The sequence below is a fragment of the Anastrepha obliqua genome, chromosome 2 (assembly GCF_027943255.1).
Source record: "Anastrepha obliqua isolate idAnaObli1 chromosome 2, idAnaObli1_1.0, whole genome shotgun sequence".
Taxonomy (NCBI): domain Eukaryota; kingdom Metazoa; phylum Arthropoda; class Insecta; order Diptera; family Tephritidae; genus Anastrepha; species Anastrepha obliqua.
Window position 1 is genome coordinate 6919617 of NC_072893.1, and position 24640 is coordinate 6944256.

The window sequence follows — 24640 nt, forward strand, 5'->3', positions numbered from 1 at the left end:
GTTGTTGTAGTTGTAGCACCTTACTAAATCCTGTCATGCGGTATAGTCACCGGTCGTCTTCGTCTAACCTCATTTACCGGTAGGGCCACGAAACCTGCTGTTTCCAGAGGGAGAGGACCCAACCATTCCCATGGCAGCCGGTTTTACGTTACAGGAACGTTTTGGGGTCTCCCTCCCCAATAGCCTAGCCCTGTCTAGAACACCGTACCTCAAGGAAAATCGTTCACGTGTCTTAGCCTCCACGACTTCTACCTCGCGCAATGCGTTGGTGCAACAATCCAGCACCACAAATAAAATCTCTACGATTCCTCGAAGCTCACAGAAGCCACATTACTCCCTCGCACCCTGAATCGCCACTCTGATGCCGAGGAGTTTTAAGCTCCTCCAACTGAACTGCAACGGACGCTCGAGTAAGATCGAAGAGATATTCGATTAGATAAAAACGATAATTGCTTCTATGTTCCCCCCAGGCAGGCGGTTCTGCATTACCGAAACAAGCCGGACTTATATCCAACCAAAGATTGCCATTTTACTAAGCATTTATGGGCAGAATTTACGGCGGCTTTCGGCGGCTGAGTCATGGCAACAACTGATTTGACTCCTTCAGACCACTTTTTGTGCAGGTGAATGATAAACTGCAACTACTTGCGCAGTATTAACGACATAATCCGATAACTAGAAAGTGGCATAAAATGGATCTACCAAAGGTAGCCATTCACCAGTAAATATTTCAAAATATTTTAGTGCACACATTTTTCGAGCTGATAATTATAATTAATATATTGTCTATTTCATACACTTCTTTCGCGTTTCATTATTCTAATGCTAAAATAATTTTGTTCTTTATAATAAAATATATATATGAAAATAATGCTACCACTTCGATGCTTAACTCCGTTCTTCACTCGCTAACGACAATTACACGCGACTGAACGGGTATCGGTAAAAAGCAGTAAAACATGTCCAGTGAAATTAGTAGGTCAAAATAACTGAAGGAAGTTCAAGTGAAAGGCGAATGCATTGCATAAAACCAGTTGTCAACCAAACAATTATTGCAAAAAATGCCAAGCTCTTTTGCAAACGTTAATAAAAGAGCCGACTGGCTCCTGGATGCACACACCTCCGAACGTTGTCAACAATGAAAACAAGTTTATAACAAAGTGGCTGAGGTGTTTATAAACTATTGAACTAAACCTTGTAACACTGCAAAAGTAAACAATAACTTTTGGAGACGGAAACTTGTTTTGAGAAGAATAGCAAAAGCTAAAAAATTTATTGATTGATTATTTCGACTGTGAAAAATGATGAAAAGGAACGCACTTGTCACATTCCATATTGTTTTTAATGCACACAATAAATGTGGGTAAATAAATGTATGATTCACTCGGGCCTTTTCACAAAGATCTAGCTTGTAAACTCGACATCTCGCGTTATGCCACTTATTCCTTAATAATTTTCCCACTCGGAATCAGCCAAGCGACGCGTTTAAAAATCGAATAAGTGTTAGAAAAAAGTGAAAGAATTTGCTTGCTAGCAAATATAAGCAAAAAAAGTTTCGAGATAAGTATGTATAAATAACAGCCAGTTGTTGCTGTTGTAGCTGTTTACCAAGCTCTGCTAATAAGCGCGTTAAAGTCTTCGGTCGGCATTGTCAATCTCATCTAACGGCAGACCCATGAAAGATGACGTTTCGACAGGGTGGTCCACGACAAAAAGGGAATGGGTCAGAGCGGGCATGTGAATAGGTGCTCAATATCGTGCGCGATACCTTCACATACCGAACCTTCCATTATACTATTTAAAAAATTCCCAACTATAGATATTAAATAATTCCCTTTCAAAGAACATTTGTATTTATATAGGTTCTCTGCTCAAGGTTTTTGGCGAGCTCTTCGTCCTATTTGTGGAATGCAATCTACACGGACGGATCTAAAATGGACACCGGTGTGGTGTAGGATCAGGCTTATATTGCGAAGAGCTTTCTATCAGTGAATCCTTCAAACTACCGGGTCACTGTTGTTTTTCAAGCGGAAATAAACGCTATTAATGAAGCCTTAAAATGGTTAGAGATAAACAAAATATAATCAACAGATATCTGTATTCTATCAGACAGCAAAACTGCCCTACGGGCCCTGGACACATTCCAAATAACATCAAGGAGTGTCTTACATTGACGCCGATCTCTAAATGAGATGGCCAAACAATATCATATCATCTTATGCAGGGTTCCAGGCCACAGCACTATAGGGCTGAGCAACTTGCAAGAGAAGGTACCTGTATGCCAGACATAAGTAATTTTATGGGGTACCTCTCGCAACTTGTAAGCTTCTCATTAATGAGACGCACCAATCAGTTCTGTAAATCCAAGATGGATTAGTGTCAATACCTGTGAAATTGCTAGGCAAACAAGACCAAGGTTAAATTTACGTTTGTCCAAGAATATTAAAAAATTGATTGGGACCTTAGTAGGGGCCCTCACAGGACATTGTCTCATAGGAAACCATGCAAGGAGACTAGGCGTTTACATGCATGATTTCTGTCGTAGCTGCAGGAATGAGGAAGAGTTGGAAACAATTCAACACCTTTTTAGCACATGCCCGGCTCTAGCCAGAAGCAGGAACCGATATCTAAGATCCTAATTCTTAATGAATATGGATAATCTATACACTTTAGGTATCAACAACCTTTTACGCTTTGTCAAAAGCTCACGATGGTTCAATATGGAAAGGGAAATGTAGCCCAGCCCCTGCGGCTCACTTCTTCTTCTTCTGCTGGATCTTCGCGATTACATACAAACGTCATTATGATCTTAGTCGTACGGTTGTCAGGTCATATTATTAATGATGTCATTATATTTTCGTCTGTTTTTCGCTGCTGCTGTTAGTTCGCCGATTGTTTTGAGGTCTGTCCACTCTTTGATGTTGTCTAGCCATGTTATTTTCTTCCTACCAATTCCTCTTTGTCCTTCAATTTTTCCTTGCATCAGCAGTTTTAAAATATCATACTTGTCACCTCTTGTTATGTGTCCGAAATAAGAGACTTTTCTCCTTTTTATGTCCGTAAGCATGTTCCTAGCGGTTTGTATTCTATTTAGCACTACGTCATTTGATATTTTGTCATTCCAGCATATTTTCAACATTTTTCTGTAGACATTCACATTTCAAAAGATTCTAGTCGGTGTATGCTTACGATTTTCAATGGCCAGGCCTCGCATCCATATAAGAGTGTTGACCATACATAACATTTTAAAAATCTTGTCTTTAACCCGATTGGTATATCCCGGCGTATCAGTATCTTTTTGATATTCATGAAGGTCGCTCTAGCCATTTCTATTCAGCCTCTTATCTCCTGATCATGGTCCCATTGGCCATTTAGCCATACACCCAGATACCTGAAACTTTTTACTCTCTCTATTGTTTTGCCACCTATGGTTAGTCTCGCATAGGAATAGTCTCTGCTGCTTTTATTTACAATAACAAACTTGGTTTTATCAATATTTATGCCAAGCCCTTTTTATCGAGAATGCTATGAAAAATGAGAAATACTTTAGTTATTTACCTAAATATTTATTGTATCGAACCAGCATTTAGTAAAATATAAAGGCTTCGTTCCCCTGGTTCTACGGATCTCGAATCTACATAACCGGAACAACTCTGTCTTTTAACCGGAGATAGTTTGGTGCTACTACAACAACATTAACACTTGCCAAACCAATCGGAATTCATCGCTAGATACTATTTCATCAATTTAGATGAGTAGAGGGCACAAAAGACCATGAGGTCGAAGTGCAAACTTCCAATAAATCTAAATCTAATTGAATGAATTTCTTATTTGCGCTCTTACAACCACAGAGAAACTAAGAATTAATTTATAAAATATACTTTTAAGGCTCGGTTGCTGGAATACTTTTATTATTAAAATTAAATGAAATAATTTCAACCAAGCTAAATACCCCCAATGTTCCAATTCTAGTCATTTACGGTTAGGGCAAACTGTTACTACTCGCATCGACTCTATTCTGTTGAGTTCACATCTAAGTATGTAGTTTGGCGGCAACGTAGTTGGCGCAAGGCGAACGAAAAGCCGCCCGTTTACGCAGCGAATTAGAACAAGTAAAGAAGACATAATACCAATGGAAATAAGAAAGAGTGAAAACCAGTAGGCCCAAGATTTTGTGAAGTTGTTGCTAAACTTGCAACTCGTAAGTCGTAAAAAAAATTTTTGACAGCGGCCTCTGACATGCGCAGGCACATGAATGTTAATACATATGTATGTATGCAAGTGTGTATGTATTTTTTCGCATGTGGGAAGCTCTGCAGGGACTACTGTAGTTCAATGCAGTAAATGCTAACTTTGTGGAGTTTCAGCTGAAAAACTTCTACTATATTCTTATTTTAAGCTGTCATTGTTGTCGTCAGACTTTTTGTTGTTGATTATAAAGGTGGTTTTTCTTGCTCGTCTAGATTTCTTGAAAGTAGGCTAGTTCAGAACCAACAGTGTTGAGCAAAAAATTAAGAACAAGTTTATAAAATGTACGAGGGTCGTTTGAAAAGTCCGTGCAAAGTGAGAGAGATGACACTACTGGTGCGTATCGAGGTTGTGTTTAGTTAGTAGCATCTCTTGGAAGAACACACACCAAGTTTCAGCCAATCGTTTGAATCGAGGAAGTCGAGTGATATTTCTTTTCCATGACGATAACGCACCACCTCACGCCTTAGCAGCTGTGGTCGGAAAATTAATTCCATTAATAGGAATCCAACTCGTTACACATACCCGTATTCGCCAGACTTGGCTCTCTCAGACAACTGTTTGAAGAAAAGGCTATGTAAAAAGATACTATACAATCGAGGAGGTGCTTGCAGAAACGAATGGCTATGTTTCAGAATTGGACAAATCTTATTATTCGGAAGCGATCAACAAATTAGAATGGTGTTGGACGAAATGTATAAGCCTAAACGAGACTATGTATACAAAAGGTTAAACGACTGATATGCATAGGAGCTGCTTTTATTGGCAGAAAAACACTCGGAGGTTTGCCATTGCTTGGCGAGCAGCAAACACTTCAAAAAATGACATTTCCACGACAGTGGGTTCTACGTTACCGAAACGACCCGGATTTATATCCAACCAAGGACTGTCACTTCAGCAGCATTCCCCGTATGTAAGTATGGGGAATATTTATGCTGCTACAACTACAACAACAAAAATGACATTTGTAAAATTATAATAATTTTTTATGATATTAAACCGAAAAAGATACATCACTATAGGGCACTGCCGTGGAGTCAAACGTAGTATCTTCACGTAATCAACAAAACATATAGAGAAAAATCGACTAGAGCAGGGAATATAATAACCAAAATGGAAAATTTGGCTGTATTAGTTAGCCATTACTCGTCCTTACTCGTCTATGCCAAATAAAAGTCTCTAACGTTCTTTAAAGATGAATACTATAAATATGATTTTTCATTCCCGAGCTCATTAATCTGCTAGTCGAAATTTTTCTACAGACAAGACGAAAAATTTAATCAATCAATTGTTTTTCCAGTTTTCGCGTTTTTCAATGAATATTCGCTAAATACAGAAATAGTGATGGATTGTGAAGTAGGCATTTGATAGGACCACAATGTGGCATAGGCAGGACATTAGGCCCCATCAGTGTGGCCATTAAAGTTCAAAACCAAAGTCAATTAAAATATAACTTCTAGAACATTTTTCTTATGCATTCATTTGGAATTTATTGCAACTTGAGATCTCAATGGGCCTCCTCACTGCAATACTTATGCGCATAAGCATGTACGTACGTGCTTATGTAAACGTTTGTGTGCACAAAGTGATACAAAGAAAACACTACAACTTTTGTATTTCGTTAACATTGTAACTCCATTTCCACAAACGATGGTGACACTCTTCTTGCAAAGCAAAAGATTTATATAATAAACGTGTATTAATTTTATGAGCTTTGAATCACATAAGCACGATTGTGTGCACTATGAAAATGACTTAATTATTTCGTTGTGTTTTTTTAAGTTCTACCAACCACAAAAGGGTTCGAGAATTCGTTCTCGATCCGTGTGTTTACAGTTTTAAGCCGTTGTAAGCCGGGGAAAGGTGAAATTTACAAGCACCACAAAACCGAAATAGCGAAAAATAAGCACTTCGACCAAACACCGAACGACTAAGCGAGTTAAGCGATCGAGCAAGCGTCTATCATACACGTAAGCAAGTTTTCCGCTGACTGAATGATAAAATTTTATATACTAAATTCAGAGACGTCGGGCTTGCGCCGATTCCAAGTCTCCATGTGTTGCTTTTTTGCTGTATTGGTAGTGGTAGCAGTCATTTTAATGGTAGCGCTGTTGACGTTATAAATAAAGGCAGTTATAATGTAGCAACAAAACAACAACAACAACGAGTAAAGCCATTGCGACGATAACAATGAATTTAAGATAGCAGGAAATAGCGGCGCTGCCAGAGATACGCGATATGTGAGCATATCAATGGCACTGTCCGCGCGATTGTGGTGGGTGCATATCTCAACAAATTCATATATAATACTTATAAGCATTCGCGAGTTTGCACTCGTGAGACATATGTGCATATGTATGTATGCATGGGTGTATGGTTTAAAGTCAAAGTCAGAAATATAAGACGCCGCATTAGGAAATCTTACTTCAGACACTCACGCATGCACACGCAAGTGCTTGGGTGGGAAAAGCTGGACTCGGGAACAAATTTGTAGTACAGAGCACTTATGCAAGTGCGAACTTTTTGTTAAGAATTTTTTTAAATAGAACTGCAATTTTTTACCTTAACGAGTAAGACATGCAGCCTCATTTGTTATACCATATTTCGGTATAATTTGCGATAAATGCATGATTTTACTTATCGGAAAAGATGTGGTATAATTTCCATTTTTAAGGGGGCCTTAGATTAATGGATGACGACCAACAGTGGCTAATTACAATTCGTATTAACCGCTTCAAGCGACTGATGCAATTCACCAGGTGCGTGATATTTAAGCCCGCAATATCCCCAAGTGTAGCGTAAAAGTGAGAGCCCAGATGTCTAAATCTTTGCCCGACGAGAGCAGAGCAGCTGAGAGAAGGTGCTGAGATGGTTCCACCACGTCCTCCAGACAACTTCTGCAAAAAGGACTTGCAGCAATACCCAGTCTTCCCGCATGGGCGCCTAGCGGACAATGTTAGGTAAGCATACCTAGCAAATTCCAGAGCCGCGGTTTTGTTAGCCTTAGAAATTCCTTCGAGCGCTCCCGATCTACCCGTGACAAGAAAGATCTCGCGACTTTGCACGTTTGCGCACTCATCCAGCACTCGCTAAGTTGACATGAAGCCCATCTTTCCAGGAATAGACCACAAGTTCTCAAGGGATCCCCAATTCTCTCGTTTTGTGATGAAACCATCTCCAGAGTACCCTGCCTAGCCAACTCGCCGTCAGCCCGGGAACCCCAAATGAGCCTAATATCGAAGTGTTCGGGTGCACAAGCAACAATCCCAATTTCCGCTTGGTTGTCGGGGTAGATATTTACGTCCTTTACGACAAGTACAGAAGTAAACAACCCACCCACTGCTTCTTTAATTGCGGCTACCTCCGTTTAGAAAACACTATAGTGCTCAGAAAGCCTACATTTGAGCTTGATGAGGAGGTCCTCGCAGAATTCTCGCCCATCAACTCTTCCATCCAGCTTCAGAGCCATCCCTAAACAGGTTTGCCATTGCCTGTCTCCAAATGTTGCACCTCGCCCATTCCTCGCTTGAGGGGATATGAGTGGAAAAAGTGATAAAAATAATTCTAAATAAATATTAAATTTTTTTATAATAAATTTTTTAATTTTATTAAGCATTGAAATTTGATTTTTAGCGCAAATTTGGCCCTTGCCTTAGTGATAACAAACGTCGTTTCACTACAAACGCAACATTTCTGAAGCAGTGATTTCCCTACAGGGTAATTGCATATGAATATGTAAATGAATACATTACTCGTAGTATGCACGGCAAATGAAATAATAAACATTTGCGGTAGGATTAAGGTCATAAATAGAAGCAATCGGCGATAAAGCATAAATGGAAAATGAGCGTTTTTTGTAAGAACTCGGCTGATATTTTAGTCTACAGCAGTCAACTGAAGCAAAACTAATATTCCCAAGATATAAATAGTTATCTTAGTGAAAGTAAAATTCAATATCTATAAACATAGTCGAACACTGGGTTTACCAAGGTGAAACTTTTCTTTAATTTTCTTCAAGGAAAATCTTGCTGATTTAATTGACGTTTGAACTGATGATTGAATATTCTAATTGAAGTCATTTTATTGAGGTATATTTTCTCCACTCAATCGTTCTATTAGAAACCCAGACATAAATAAATAAGTAAAACAAAGAAACCTAAGTTCAATAAAATTAATTTTGACCTTTCATATTTGGAACAATAAACATAAGGGCACTTGTCAAAAAGTGGGGTTTCAATACAGCTGTTTTTGTTGTTGTTGCTGTAGCAGCATAAACATTTCGCATACTTGCAAGGAGTGAGAGTTCTTGGCCACTTATAAAACAGGATGGTACCGATAAGCTAGACTACCGTGAAAACGACAGTTGTCCTATGATTGAACTGTCACGTTGATTTTTCTTCCAGAAATGTTTGACAAATCAGCAAAATTCGTTACAGAGATTAACGTATTTACATCATTCGTATTCATTAAGTAAATGAAAAATAAGGAAGTCAAACTTCCTGAATTTTACGTGATACACCTCTCTTATGTATGCGAAAGGCCAGTGAACAATAAATTAAAAAATAATAATGATAAAAAAATTATTGTATAATAAAATAAAAAAATAAAAAATAATTAAATAAATAATAAATAATTAATTAAAAAAAAACCAAAAATAAAAAAAAATAATAATAATATAAGAAATAAAAATTTCAATAATAAAATAAAAAAAAAACACTAATAATAAAACAAAAAAAAAACACTAATAATAAAATAAAAAAAAAAAATAATAATGAAATTAAAAAAAAAAATAAATAAAAAAGTAATAAAAAAAATAAAAAAATCATACAATTAAAAAAACAATAATACAATTAAAAAAAAATAAAAATAAAATAAAAAAAACTAATAAAATTTAAAAAAATAATAATAAAATAAGTAAGAAAAATAATAAAATTAAAAAAAAATATATAAAATAAAAAAAAAAATAAATTAAAAAAAAATAATGATAAATTAAAAAAAAAATTATATATTATTTTTTTATTTAATTAATTTTTTTTTGTCGTGAACTCAACTCTCAAGCAATATACAAATTAACACATCTTAGTACCTTGGTCAGTCAAGGAAAAAGGTCTCTATGTTAGTTGCTTTGATCACAGGCCACTGTCTCGTAGGTCGACGTGCTCAAAGATTGTACGTACCTAATTCCGATTATTGCAGAAGATGCAAGAATGAAGACAAGGGGGTAGAGCCTGTCAAACATCATCTTCTTTGCCACTGTCTTGCGTGGAATTTCACAAGGTTTCGATACTTTGACTCATTAGACTTAGATTTAGATTTATTAGAGATTTGCACTTCCACCTCGTGGTCTTTTATGCCCTCTACTCATCACAATACCACATCCAGATACAGTTCCCTTATTCAACTTAAGATAGCGCTGGGTTGACTGAGCGTATGTGCCTTTCTTCCGGCTGCAAATGACCGAGATGTCTCAACCTTCTTCGCGTTGTAGCACTGCATTCAAGAAGGTGCATGAGAGTATCCTCGTATTGGTCGCAGAAACGACGAGAGTCAGTGAAGACACAGTCTGCGAGTCCTGTGAGAATGCCCGGAAGCATTCTCGGTTTATCCTTGGAGAGAGTTATGAGATTTGTAAACCTCTTTGGCTCACAGTTATTGAATGATGCCTACGACCTTAGTTATGTAAGCCTCAGTTAAATCAATGGGTTAACCCTTAAAACAAAAAAATTTAAAGAGGATCGGCTACGGTCTAAGTGATTTGGTTTAAAGACCGACTAGCACTTCCCCCTACCTACGTACCTATCTAGTACCTTGGTGCTTTTATTTCAGTTTAAGGATGGGGCCTGCTTTTATAAAAAGTCCTCCACAATAAATTACATAATACACTTTGCTGACACACGGATTACATTTTGTTATTTACTGTGAATCACAAATCAAAGTATGTCTCAAATGGAACTCTTACCTTCAAGTAGAATACTTGAAAGCGTTCATTGGCCAGTCAGTTTAAAATGAAAAAAATTGCACATTTCTGGGACATTTTTTTATTTTCTCTACATTTCTCGCTAGACCGGTCATATTCAAAACCTAGTAAATTTTCAATTAAGCTGAAACACAATACGTGACTTCTTCGTTAAATGCTCGTGTGCGCAATCAAACATAAATAAGTCATTATCATATCGTAAAGGGAAGTTACTGCTGGCGTGTCGCAATCAAAATACTTTTCGGAAAAAAATTAAAAAAGAATTTACTTATCTACATAAATTTAAGTACGTTGATAGGCGCTGTATAGACCAGCAATGCTAATAGCTGGTAATTGGGAAGCTGAGGGGAAGAGACAATACTTGGCGGCACAAGAGAAACAGAAACGAAAACATGACGTGAGAATGTAATAAAACAAACAAAAAAAAAAACACAGTCGACACGCCAAACATATACATACACACATACATACCTACATAGATACGTTGAGATGTATAGATGTTTTGCCTAAGCACAGAAGCCGAAAAGTTAACTTATGTACAATAAAGCTGCGGTGGTATTCTTTCTGTAAAAAAAAATAAAGCTACCCAACGGATTCGTCACAAAGCTGAGAAAATTTATTATATTTATTAAACTACTCCAGAGCGCCGACGACGGCTAAGAGGTTGCCATAAGTATTATGCCATAAGCTATTTTTCGACTTTTGCGACATCGCTAAGATAGCTACATACCAACGCCGCCCCTTCTTGTTGACTCCGCAAGCATTATGAACAACGAGATAAGATATTGGGCACGACGCGGCGTAACAATGGGAACCTTGGCGTCGGCGCTTTCAAATTCTCGCCTTGGGTTACTTAATTGTAGTTTTTGTAAAATATGAAGTTTTTTCTTTCTTTTTGATAAAACGATTTTAATACAGAGAAAGCAAAATTAGTTTAAGTGGTTTATTAATTAAATCAAAACCAAAAGTGTGGCATGGACTATTTATGAACTTCTTGCAAGAAAACTTACAGCTCAAATGGCCTGCGACTGCAAGTTTGCTGATTTTTTTTTCTCTTTTGTTTTTCTTTATTATCACAGAAATGTTTAACGTTATTTTTGTACAACTTTTATGTCAGTTATGTGCTACGATTTTAAAAACTCTAAACAATAATTAATTATAGCACTACTTTTAGTTTTCAGCGCTTCTCAAGCTTTCTTGGCACATTGCTGCAATATTTTCTCCAATAAGGTTTTGTTGTTTTTTAGTAACAAAAAAGCCACCCAACCACCCCCACTACTCGTTGCGCTCAACCGAACCGCACCGCATCGAATCGAATCGCATTGTGTCGTGTTTTTCAATTCAACAACGCGCTAACTCGCTCCCTCCTGCGCTGCGTAGAAATGCCAGTTCCGGTTGAGCATGGCAATTGGCGATTGGCGATTTTCGATGCGCATTGAAGTGCATATTTGCAAGTAATTAGCGCATTGTGACCACTACGAATTATCTGCTGACAAACAAGGCAGACATATGTACAAACTAACACTGACACTAAAGCGACACTATGCAATAATCCGACGAGATCCGGTTTGAAAAAAAAATAGATAAATAAAAATCAGCCAGAGTGAGGCGCGCTGCCGTTATCCCGCTTGCATGTGGTTAAGCACACAACGCACGTATTGGACGAAAAATGTGATTTTTACAAACTAGTAAATTCGCAAATAAGCGCCATTCAAAGAAGAGTAAAAAAAATATGAAAAAATATAAATGTGTAAAAGATGAAAAACGATCTCAAAGACCCAAGCATCGCGCGCGCTATTCCCCGGAGTATATGCCACGCTGTGTGACGTAGCGTTGCTGTCTCTACTCACGACGCCGCACCACAAGGCGCTTTTGCTCAGCAGCCAACTTACCTGGCAGTCAGTCAGTCAACCGCACCGGCCCCTTCTCGCTGTTTCCGGTCTTCTTTCACTTTCTCAACAAGTGATTACAACGACACGACACAACTTTCGACGAAAGAATCGCACAAAGCAAAGTGCAAAAATTCAAAATAACGACATAAAAAATATTCAAATTTTTACAATTGCCAAATAAGCCGCGACATACAAGGAAGCTATAACCACATTTCGTGCAAATATCTTGGACAACAGTTAATGCCTTAAACTAGTGTTGGAATTATAGAAACACAAAACCCAACACAAAACACTCACACAAATTTAAAAACAAAAAAAAAACAAACGCACAAGCCACACCAATGTAAGAAAATTGTTGCACTGTGTGGAAAAACGGCGACGAACGCTAATAACGTGGACGTGAACACGAATTCAATGCACAATAAACTGCTCGATTCGAAAGTCAAATGCAAAATGATGATGATTCGGAAAATTAATAGAAGCGAGTGCTCCCAATAGAGAGCAACAATTCAACAAGCAACACAATACTCTCCTGTACACATTCGTTGACAAAAACAAAACAAAAAAGGTACAAAAGATGGCCATGGGGAAGTTAATACCGTATCGATGGAGGAGCTGCTGCCGCCGCCAACGCTTTAATGAGCGCCAACTACTCGATAAACTGAGTAAACAATGAGCCACCATAGAGTGGAGCGGCAATGTTCGCTTCTCCCACAGCAATGTGCAGTTGCTCAGCCACTTTTGAGTCGTACTCACAGCTTATAAACTCACAAGTGGCTACTTGTGTGTGTGTTTATTGGCAACCCAACCCATCCAAGATTCAAGCTGTTAAATGAGCGCGTGAGTCCGTGAGCTGGCTATCGGACTGTTGGTTGTTAGTATTTTTTTTTTTTTTGTAGTATGACGGTTCGTTCATCTGTCCTTAACCGACATGCTAAAGCAGCGAAAAGCAAGCTTTAAACGTACCCTACAGGGAAATAAACCAGTGGGAAGGTGCGCTTCTTATGAATTTACACTGCCAAGAGGCGACCGCTATTAGAAAAAAACTTTTTCTATCTTTTGGTATCTTATGAACGTAGATTTGAACCTACGTACTTTCAAATGGTAGTCACACACGAAGCCATTCGGCTAAGGCGGCCGCGGTTTTGGACTTACTGTATACAATTTTGGAGATGCGCTAGCTAAAAGGGTATTCAATTTCTGCAAAACAAAAGTCTGCGGAGCATAATAAACCCGCAAAACTTTGGCACGGCTATATTAAGACAAGTGTCACTATTCGCATCGGAGGCAGCGAATTGGTTCGAAGTTGGCAAAAACATGCTAGTCCTACACCCGAAAAAGTTTAATCAGTTAAAATTTTCCCTGCAGGGTACCTACAGGTATGCAAGTATAGGTAATAGCACTAACACACATACATTTTTTATGTCTGTGGTGGAAAGTTTTTAGTAGTAGAAAAGATGTTGAGAACAGCACTGACGTGCTCAGGTGATCGCGTCGATGTTAATAAATGTGCCGCACTAACACCAAACTTAACGCACAGTTTTAGCTGTTTTTCGACATTAAAGCGATTAGTTGCAAAGCGGCTCGAACAGTTCTATAATAAGTCCAACTGAGCGTCATTTTAGTTTAATATAAAAATTACTGTCAGACTCCATTCTAGGAACGAATAAAGCACGGATATTTCGAAGCAGTCTTTTAGATGAATTTTTTTTTTCTAAGTGTGTATGTTGAGCTGAAATAAATATGGGAGAATGTAACAGGCCGCTTAAAACGCAAACTTGTTTTCTTTGCGATATTAACTATGCAATGAGTTGTTTGACCTTGACCCCACATGCATTGCACTAATAACATAAGAATCGTATTTTGTCTCTTTTTTTGTTTCATAATTCAGAAACTTTAGTGTTTTATTGGTTATTTATGTATATTCATCAATTCGTCTCTCTTTCCCAAATATCGCATGTAAGCGAATGAATGTATGCATGAGAAGAGAACAAAAGAGCAGTTATAAAGGGTGTTTAAGCAAGAGAATTTATTTCTGTGTGTCGCAAAAGTCACACTTTTTTATTTACATAAGTAATAAAAATTATACGCTAAATTAAATTTAGAGGTCACTAAAACTAATCAAAAAATTTTACGAATACAGTACGTAAGCTTTATATTTCACTTATAAAGATGTTAATTAATTACGAAAATTTATCACTTATAAAGATGTTAATTAATTACGAAAATTTAATGTCCCGCACATTTGAGGAAACAAAGTACTAGATGCGTTTCCGTTTATCCAAATTAGCTGAGGAGATTTATGGAGCTGAAAAACCGAAGCTATTCACAACAATGGGGTTAATCGAAGATCTGAGCATAAAAGGAGTGATGCAAAACTTAAGTCCGTACGGGTTTCGGTAATGCATCAGCACTACTTTTTTCAAGAATTTTCTTCATAGTTAGTAGATCACATCGGATAATAAAGCGGGCAAACGTAAAAAAAACATGATAGTGAACTTCTATTTGATAAATATGGTCTTACGTTTTGAAAGGTTGGATATTCACAATCACTAATAATAGACAATATTAAAGAGTCTTTCGAAAGATCCACATAGGAGTTGTTTTAACTAAAATTTATAAGAATTTAGATTCTTCAGATCTTACTATTTTTATTCAAAATACGGCTCTTACCAATTATTTATGAAAAATGGCATTATTTAAATGTTCAGGTAAAAATCTGCCAAAAAGTCAATTCGTGAGTGCCATATTGTTGAGAACGTCAAAATATCGTTGATGGAGCTTGTTGAGCAACCCTTTATACTACGGCAGCAATATTCTCAATAGAATTTCCAGTTTTTGGTCTGCTAGTACTTTTTCTATCCTCGACAGCGTCAGTTCTTGAAATTATTTCAACAAATTTTGAATTGTCGACTCATACGGACCATTATTTCCACCAAAAAAGTCACGATTTGTGATATGTTGTTCTTAATGATCGACCTTTTTTTATGAGTTTTAATAATTATAACGCGTTGTTTTATCGCGTAAAATAGTACATCTGCTTACTTGAAAAATGTCAAATTTGACATAAAAAAAAAAACAGTTAGAAACCGTCCAGGAATTTTTCACTAATGATCTTGGCGTCACTTTTGAAAGACCTTTTATTTAGGCATTTGCAAAACGACATCAAGATTCGCGCCAAAAAGTAAAGTACCCGACGATTTTCTGCGTTGTTCTACGAAAAATACCCACAAGTTAAAAGATGTACTTAATTTTTTTCATTAATATGAAAGCTTCTTTTGGAACACCCTTTATTAAAATGTAAAGAAAATGCTGAAGGTTTAACAGGTGGGCTCGAATACACTTCTAGCCGGCTCGTAATGAACTTCAATCATTTCTTCACACACACATATGACAAGTATTTGTATGCATGATTTGCACATTTGCGTGTGTGTAAGTGAAATTGTGTGACTGAAAATGCAGTGAGTAATTGCAAAAAACAAACAAAAAAAAACAACAACATAAGTCATACATGCATACATGTCGCATGATGTCATATGCTGGAGAAAAAATTATTTTGTCAAATATCTAACAGCTATTAATTGAAGTTTTCTGAGAAAACATATTTCGGTATGTAAGTGTTGAAGATGTGAATTGCGTATGTGTTAGTTTTGAATTCAGCAAATATCAATAATCGAAATTAGTTTTTACCTGCATTTGCAAATACCAACCGACGCACACAAGCATAAAGGCGCAATTCAAAAGGTGAAAACAACAACACAACAAATCATGAGTGGAGCCACCCAAAAAGCTCTAAAGATACATACCCAGCAAAATAGCAGCATCAGACGACCGAAATAGAACAACAAAAATGAATTCGTGTAAAACAGGTTTTTAAAATTTTTGGTACGGAGAATGGGAGGAATGGGAGTAGAAGAAATATGCGCATCACACTGACCAAAGCCGGTCAGAACTTTGGTACAACAATCAATAAATGTGTTAATTGACCAAAGCACTAAAAGTAGCAAAACTATATACACCGGTGGACGACAGTAGTAAGGATGGAATATTTCACAAATAAAATAAGCAAAAGGTAAAAAAAAAATATTAAAAATGTATATTAATAAAACATAGTGTTGCACTGCTCTTGGCCAAATTTCCACTAGCAACAGTAACAACAATACATATATTAGTAAGCTGCTACAACAACAACAACATTATATAAATGCTGCAAAACAATAGTTTTCATTTATTTCATCACAGCAGATTTTATCTCAAAAACGTAAACACAGTGGAAAATCAGTTTTGGGCTCCGCCACCGAAAGTCACCAAACAGCAATTCATTTGTTTGACTCACCAATAGGCCAAAAGTAAATAGAAAACAAATCTTATTACATTTATGTATGTGTGTGTGTATATGTGAGAAAAACAAATAATCCAAGTAGAAGCGACGGAATCGAGAAAATTGAAAAATGGTGAACAGCAGAGCAGCCAAATGAATGGTAGGCCAACTAGTGTCAACGAGACATCTCCGTCCTACAGGTGGGCAACTTACACTCGAACCAAAATGTACGTATTTACATATTTCTATACATACACATGTACATTGTATACCGGTATTCGAGAATATTTTGAATGAATTTTTTAGTTGAAGCTGAGAATGGCAAACTGTGTTGGCATTTCTGTTCAGGAAAATTTGACAAGTCATCATGAATCGTTTAACGGCAGAACAAGCGCTTCTAAATTGCGGAAATTTACTTTGAAAAAAAAAAAAAAATCTGTTCGCGAAGTGTTGAAGCAGTCGCCGAAATGTTGATTCGCTGCCGTTGCCAACAGGACTTGACGGCTGCATGGAAAATTTCACGTAAGGATTTTTGCTTACGTTTCCATAAAATACAGCTCGTGCAAGAATTGAATCCAAGTCCGATTTATTGGCAAAAGTAGTCAAAAATTGGACCGATCTAATGGACCATGTAACTGGTAACCGCAATCGACATACACAAATAAATGCCAAGGAACTACCTACCAGATTATAGTAAGAAAAAAATCCATTCCAACAAATTTTCTGTTTTGTAATATCATTTGAGGCGGCCGAATGGGTTGGTGCGTGTCTACCTTTCGGGCAAAAATAATAGAAACCGTGTTTTCTAATAGTGATCGCCCTTCGACAGGAAATGGCAAACCTCCGAGTGTAAAGGGTGTTTTTTTTAGAGGTTAGGTTTTCAAGTTGGCACTACTTTTTTCGTAGATGGTCTTTTTGACAGCTGTCACTTGATTTATGCTCAGTTTGGTTTGCCATTTCATAATGAATAGACTTACACCTGAACAACGTTTGCAAATCGTGCAAATTCATTACGAAAATAATGGTTCGGTTCGCGCGACGCATCGAAGAAAATTTTGTTCAGCGATGAAGCTCACTTTTGGTTGAATGGGTATGTCAATAAGCAAAATTGTCGCATTTGGAGTGAACATAATCCACAAGCCATTGCTGAGACGCCGTTACATCCTCAAAAAGTCACTGTTTGGTGTGCTCTATGGGCAGAGGGAATCATTGGTCCATATTTCTTTAAAAATGAAGCCGGCCATAATGTTACAGTCAATGGAGAGCGCTATAGAGCCATGATTAATGACTTTTTCGTGCCTGAATTGGACGATGTTGATGGGGACGACCTTTGGTTCCAACAAGATGGCGCTACATGCCATACAGCCAACGCAACAATCGATTTATTGAAGGAAACTTTTGGTGAGCGCATTACCTCGCGCCGTGGACCTGTGGCGTGGCCTCCAAGATCGTGCGATATAACACCGCTGGACTATTTCTTGTGGGGCTATGTGAAGTCGCTTGTCTACGCAGATAAGCCCGAGACGATTGACGTCTTGGAAGAGAATATTCGGCGCGTTATTGCTGACATACGGCCCCAATTGCTGCAAAAAGTGGTCGAAAATTGGGCCTCTCGGCTGGAATTTATTCGAGCCAGCCGCTGCGGCCACTTGCCCGAAATCATTTTTAAAACATAATGGCAAACCCTTATCTTTATAATAAAGATATATATACGTTTTATTTCATCTTGAAAACCTAACCTCTAAAAAAAACACCCTTTATTTCTGCCATGAAAAAGCGCCTCATAAAAAAATATATCTCGTAATATAGAATTGGATCGGGCATCATATTCATTCGCGAATTGAAAGTTTACTCTACGATTAAAATCATTTTTTTTTTTGTTGACATTTTTGAATTTGGCGAAGTCGGCTGTGTTGTACAGTGTTCCAAGAAATATTCAATATATTCCTCAGTGCTACTAACTAAGACGAAGAGTTCGACCAGGTGAGCAAAAAAATGTGTTTATGGACGCCATAATCGCAGAGTTGCATACCAGCAACTAAATATTATCCACGAAAAAACGTAGAGAACTTTTTAGCGCACCCAAAATTTACTTATTCAACTATCTCATGTTCACACACACTACAAATAGCTAAGCTGCTGTCTTTTCTAAAATTAATTACCTGTATTCTTTTATTACTTTTCGTTTATTGGCTAGACTTGGATTCCAAGTAAAACGCATTGAAAACCTACACAGCAACATTCAGCCCTTAACAAGAACTTAAATTTACATTGAAGGGGATGCTTTAAAGAAAACGAAAGTAGACCCCGTAGCAAAATCGTAAACACACCACTACAAAAATATGTGTAGTTCGTACTACGAAAAAAAAAACCACTAACGCAAAGTTTGAAATTTTGTACAAAAGTTTTCAAAATTTCACCAAAGGAAACCATTTTAAGAAGTATCATACTTTATTTTAATGTTCATTTCTTCTTTAAAGGAAACATATTGTTTATGTAGATAACCACGAAGTCAAGGAGACCAGCTAGTTCTTATCATAAAATTAACACGTTGAGTTCCACGTGAGTCCAGGTTGGTCTCACAGTGCGAAGAGACTTTCAGGCCTCGTGCTGACACTTGGTCTCGCGGTATAATGTGTGAGATTTCGGTTTGTGCTGATGCAGCTGCTTCATAGAGGCTATTAGTAGTCGTGTATTCACGCCATACTAGAGCCATTGCATTGTTTATGCTGCTTGGCATATGGGTATGAGACCAATGTAGCATCATATGGCCTATTCAAAATTTCAAATATTCTATTGTGCTCTGTAAAAAAAAAAATCGTGGCCGGACGAACCCCATTTTTTTGTTGTATGGTGGCACTCAACGTGTTAAAAGCGATTGCTCCATAATGGGCAACCCCAAGATCTAATATCCTAACCGAAATTTGTTCAGTGTAAAATTTTTGGCTCTTAATTTTAGGCAAGTTAGAGACAGATTTTAGCATTTAAAACTGTATTTTTTCGATAAACATTATTTCAAGTCCGTTATAGTCAACTTAAAGAAGTGTTTTCTTTAAAAAAGGCGTTCCAAGTTTAAAATGGCATTAACGTGATTTAAAACATGTTCTAAGTTGATTTTCGAAATCAATAATTGGCGCATACCCTTCTGTTTCGAATAAAAATGGCGAATATAAATTCATTCAATGAAAAACAAAAAAAACACAATTTCGTATATCAACATCACATCAGCATCATTACATATAAAGTAGGTGATGTTGCAGTGATAACAAAGAAAAAAGAAGCTTAGAAGCACGTCGAATTGACGATGATGCAGCGAGATATCATAGACACCCCTATAAAACTAGAACTAAAAAGGATGCAAGGTCATCGCATTAGCTGGAAACTTGGTTGAAGTGCCAAACTCTCAACCTGAGTCAAGCTGCACGATAGTATTGTCACTGAGTGAACTTTTAAAATAAAACCAAGATTTTCGAAATATGTTGTATGCAAATCCCTTTACATCTTTCAGTACATAGGTCTTCGTTTTTTTGATTTCCACTAACTCGATAGAAAATATTTTCTCACATTGCAATGAGAAATTACTGCCGCCTAATGAAGAAAATGTGACCGAAGAAGAGTTCAACACCAAGCAACAGTAAAATCAGCCAATATAAAACGACTTGAATAAAAACTTTAGACCGTTGCGATTCGCTACAAGAGCAAAACTGAGCCTCGCGTAAATTGAAGATCACAACATAATAAAAAAGTGGTGCAATATATGGGAGAAAAGGGAAAAAATTAAGTAACAAAGTGGGCATGTAAACGCAAAAAACAAGATTTAACGTTGCATGAATACATACATATACATACATACATTTGATGTATGTGCCTATGTACGTAAATACTTAGTACATGTGTGTGTGCAATCAAATAAGCAATAATGAAAAAGAAAATAGCGGAAAAGAACCGCGTATAAAAGCCAGAAAACTTATATCTGAAAAACTGGTTAGAAGTAAAAAAGGGAATTAGTCGGTTAACACAAGAACAAAATTAAGAACTCTACCAAAACGAAGCTCTCTCAATGATTCTAATAATATAGGGAGCGGAAAAATTAACCATGAGAATAATATTCTCCATCATTAATATTTGCGGTAGTAATTTGATACATTCAAATTTTATAGCTACTGATTGAGCTCTTATCCGCGTCTCGGTAGTTTGCTTCAATAGCCGTTACTAATGTTGCGAATACACATGGATTTTAAGCACGAATATGAAGACTCGGACTAACAGACTCCTCCGTTTGTAAAACATGCATGTGTCATTTGAACAAACCATTGATTCACTCTATTCATCAGTATATAACTTCTATTTCCTATAAATAAAACAATCTGAATTGTAATTTCGATTGCCATTTTAATCAACTATGAGAGTCTGAGGGATGCAAGGTTAGAATTGTTTGATTCATATTTTAGAACTCTAAGGTTATGTTATCAAAGTGAAAGAATGATAATCGGTTATCGATAATTATATTGAAATCGAGCTGCTATTGTTGCTGGAACAGGATACGACTGCAATTCACCTAGAAACTATATGGACTAACATTGAAACTTATTTGTAAGTAGTATTAAGCACAAATACATTCTAGTTTGTTGCTTAAGTCTTTTGTTTTTACTCAGCTTTATTCAGAAAAAAGTACAGCTTTATATATCTATGCATAATGAACGCGATATTTTGACCAGAGAAAGTACGGTTTGCCCCCTAAGGGTATTTACTTTCGTGTATTTAGTGTTCGAAAAGAACGAAATTATTTGTGTTGTTGTTAATAACTTTTGAACGGAGGAAAAAATTGTTTCGCTTCTTCATAATTTTAAACCAGGGTCCAATACGCATCGATCAATCCATACCATGTGTGTGTACAATTTATACTATGTATGCGAATAACAATAACACTTCAGGACGTCCCTAATACTAAGTAAAACACAGAAAACTAAGTGAGGTTAGGTTATCGAGCCGGTTTGGGACGACAACGCTCTTAATAACATTGCACAATTATTTAGCTAACGTCGAACTAATCAAATATACAACTTGTTCCGCATGCCCAAAACTGTTAACTTGCATCCAAAGAACGCAAACGCTCTACATATTTGCACTTTTCTTGCCTTCCGCGTCCAGCCCAATGACTCATGCAGCTTATGAGGCTGCTGCAGTAGTGAATTCAGCTTCAAAAGCACAATGACGATTCAATTTACCGGCTACTGTCGCCACTACAAACTTCACAAGCACATCTGCCTCTCGAACTTGATTACATATCAACTTATTCTATTTACTTTTTTCAAATTGCATTACACAATAAACTTACCTGCTTTGGGAAGCACTTAAGTTTCACAATTAAATCCGTTGATAAACTAATTTATTTAGATAAAAAGTTGACAATCCAAGAAATTCCGATAGTCTCCGTACAGCGTAAATGAACGAGCGGCGAACAACACGTTAAAGAGAAAGATAAAAACGCACAAAAAGACGTTGGATGACGAGTCGCTTCAATTGCAGCAACGAGCGAATGACGTAGAGTAGGTAAAGGCGGGTACTTTTCACTTTTCGAGTTTTGCGTTCGTATTTTTTATACAAATACGTTTTTCACTTCCCTTTATTCCGCTATTATATTGTCTGCTTCACTTCAAATACAGATTAAAACTGTTTAATATTCTCAAACTTTTTAACAATCGCTAAAATAAATTAAATCAAAAAAACTTTTGAAATGAAAACTCAACAAAAATTGGGAAAAATTAATATAGGTGTTCGTTCGCGTTATGGTCGTAGATTTGGCAAAAAGTGAAATGACGTTGAAGAAAAGAGAAACAAAAGGACCGGGAAAATATGGTTGCCGAGCAACATTTTCAGCTTATTTGAAATTGAAAGTACTCGGGTTAGTAAAAATCCCAATATAGACTGGGTTAAACAAAAAATTATTAATTAGAAAAACAACTGAAACAATATATGAATTTATTGGTATATTTAAAGGGCACGGCTTGGATGGATGACACGAAAAAAAAAAATGTAACTCACTTATAGTCAATATTCCAAATTAAATTTTTTTTATTTCTTCTAAAAAATATTACACCTGTCTGTATCACAATAATTAATTTATTTTACAGATATTTAAGCCATTGCTCTTCAGGATCACTAAGAAATATGTAATTCATTTCTTAAATATTTACTGTGATAAGCTAGATAAGATACATACATATATTTATTATTATTACAGTACAAAAGGTCAATTGGTGTTTTTCATTTTAGTCTCATCTTTTTGAATTTTTCTTCGGCAGGAAGCTCCCTCATTGTCGGATTTGTGTGCGTTAGAAGTCTGCTTACATACCTATATACCTTCGACTCGCGGCTTGGATTGCTTCGGCAACTGTATCGATGTTTAAGTCACGGTGAATGTAATTTAAAACCAAATTTCTGTGCACTGGTTTATTAAAAATTACGGCTGGAAATAAGCATTTTTTTGTCAAATGCTCAAATAGGCATACATTAAGCGATTTTATTATGACTTTAAGCAGCCAATAATCAATTAATTTTTATGTTCACATCCACTTCACCATCCCAGCACCACCTCTCCCTGCATCCCATCGGTCTTTCTCTTTCACCTCACCTCCTTCACAATGGTATCACAAAGGCCAATCCGCTTTTCTTCGTGTGTGCTCACTCCTTGGGTAACCATACCAACCTAACATAACCTAACCCACTTCACCCATTATCCTATTGGCTTTTATTTTTTTTTATCGAGTTAGTTTAAACTAATTAAACGCAATTTAATTAATTCGCTTTTCTCATTAAATAACAGGCGATCTCTTTCGGATTTTTCATTTCTTCTAGGCATCCTTTCGGTTAAAACCGACTGCTCGGTCCTTATTGGGTTAATTGACTTTAATGTGCCAGATTCGATACTTGTGGGCTTATATAATATAATAGATATACAGGGTGGGCTATATAGCGTTTGCGTTTTGAACCACCTACTTTTTTGAGAATGGTAACACAAACGACATGTCAAATGTGTTCATAATTTACTTAAAGGTTTGACAGTTACGAAATGGGACGCTATATGGTGCAAGAACTAAAGCAAGAAGTCATTAGTAATGACCATCCAATGCGTTTTCGGTTCGCTCAATGGGCAGAAAATCGTTTGACCGAAGATGAGCATTTTCACCGACAAATCATCTTTTCTGATGAAGCTCATTTTCACATCGGTGCCTACGTCAATAAGCAAAATTGTCGGATTTGGAGCTCAGAAAATCCACACGTTACTGTAGAGAAGCAAATGCATCCACAACGAGTCACTGTTTGGTGCGGTTTTTGGTCTGGCGGCATCATCGGGCCATTTTTTTTCGAAAATGAGCGAGGAGCCGCTGTAACAGTAAATGGCGAGCGTTACCGTGACATCCTCAACGAGTTTTTGTTTCCAAAAATTGAAGAGGGTGACATGAACGACATTTGGTTTCAACGGGACGGTGCAACTTGTCACACTGCCAAAGTTACACTCGAACTTTTGGCTACCGTTTTTGAAAACCGAATAATCAGCCGAAATTCCGATATCAATTGGCCGCCTCGGAGCTGTGATTTAAGCCCGTTGGACTATTTTTTGTGGGGAGCCGTTAAGGACAAATGCTATGCGAACCATCCAGAGACGATTGATGCTTTAAAACACGAAAACGAAGTTGCCATTCATGAAATTGGAGCCCAAACAATCGAAAAAGTGCTTAAAAATTGGGTTGATGTTGTTGTTGTTTTTAACAGCATAGTTAGCCCTGTCAGTGTAGGTATATCATCTGTCGTCTTCGTCTGGCTCATCTAGGGGTAGGCCCAGGAAACATGCTGTTTCGACAGGTTGGGTCCAGAGGGAGAGGGGGGTTAGATGAGTCTGATTAAGGGGGCATGTAAAGAGGTGGTTAGTGTCGTGCGGGGTACCTTCACATGCCGGACATGTGTTTGATATGTCGGTGTCGATTCTGGATAAGTAGGAGTTTAACCTGCTACAGTATCCAGAACGTAATTGTGCCAATGTTACACGAGTCTCACGGGGAAGCTGGAAATTGGGTTGATCGAATGGCCTACTGTAAAGCCAGTCGTGGCAGTCATTTGAACGATATTATTTTTCATTCATAAATGACAAAGTTCAATCTTCAAAATAAAAAAAAGAGGTTGTCTGTAAAGTCGGTTTAC

General features: G+C 37.1%; 1 protein-coding gene across 3 annotated transcripts in view; it reads right to left on the minus strand.

The window, feature by feature from the left end:
- The window catches only part of LOC129239609 (moesin/ezrin/radixin homolog 1), a 92150-nt gene extending 70048 nt beyond the window's left edge, over nucleotides 1-22102 (minus strand). Inside the window, exon 1 of one of the 3 annotated variants that reach the window (XM_054875232.1) lies at nucleotides 21777-22102. The gene's annotated coding sequence lies outside the window, so the exon portion shown is untranslated. Of the gene's footprint in view, nucleotides 1-6040; nucleotides 6228-12117; nucleotides 12573-21776 lie in introns of those variants that run through there. The other 2 variants (XM_054875233.1, XM_054875234.1) reach the window with 2 other exon arrangements.
- Between the last annotated feature and the right edge of the window lie 2538 nt (nucleotides 22103-24640).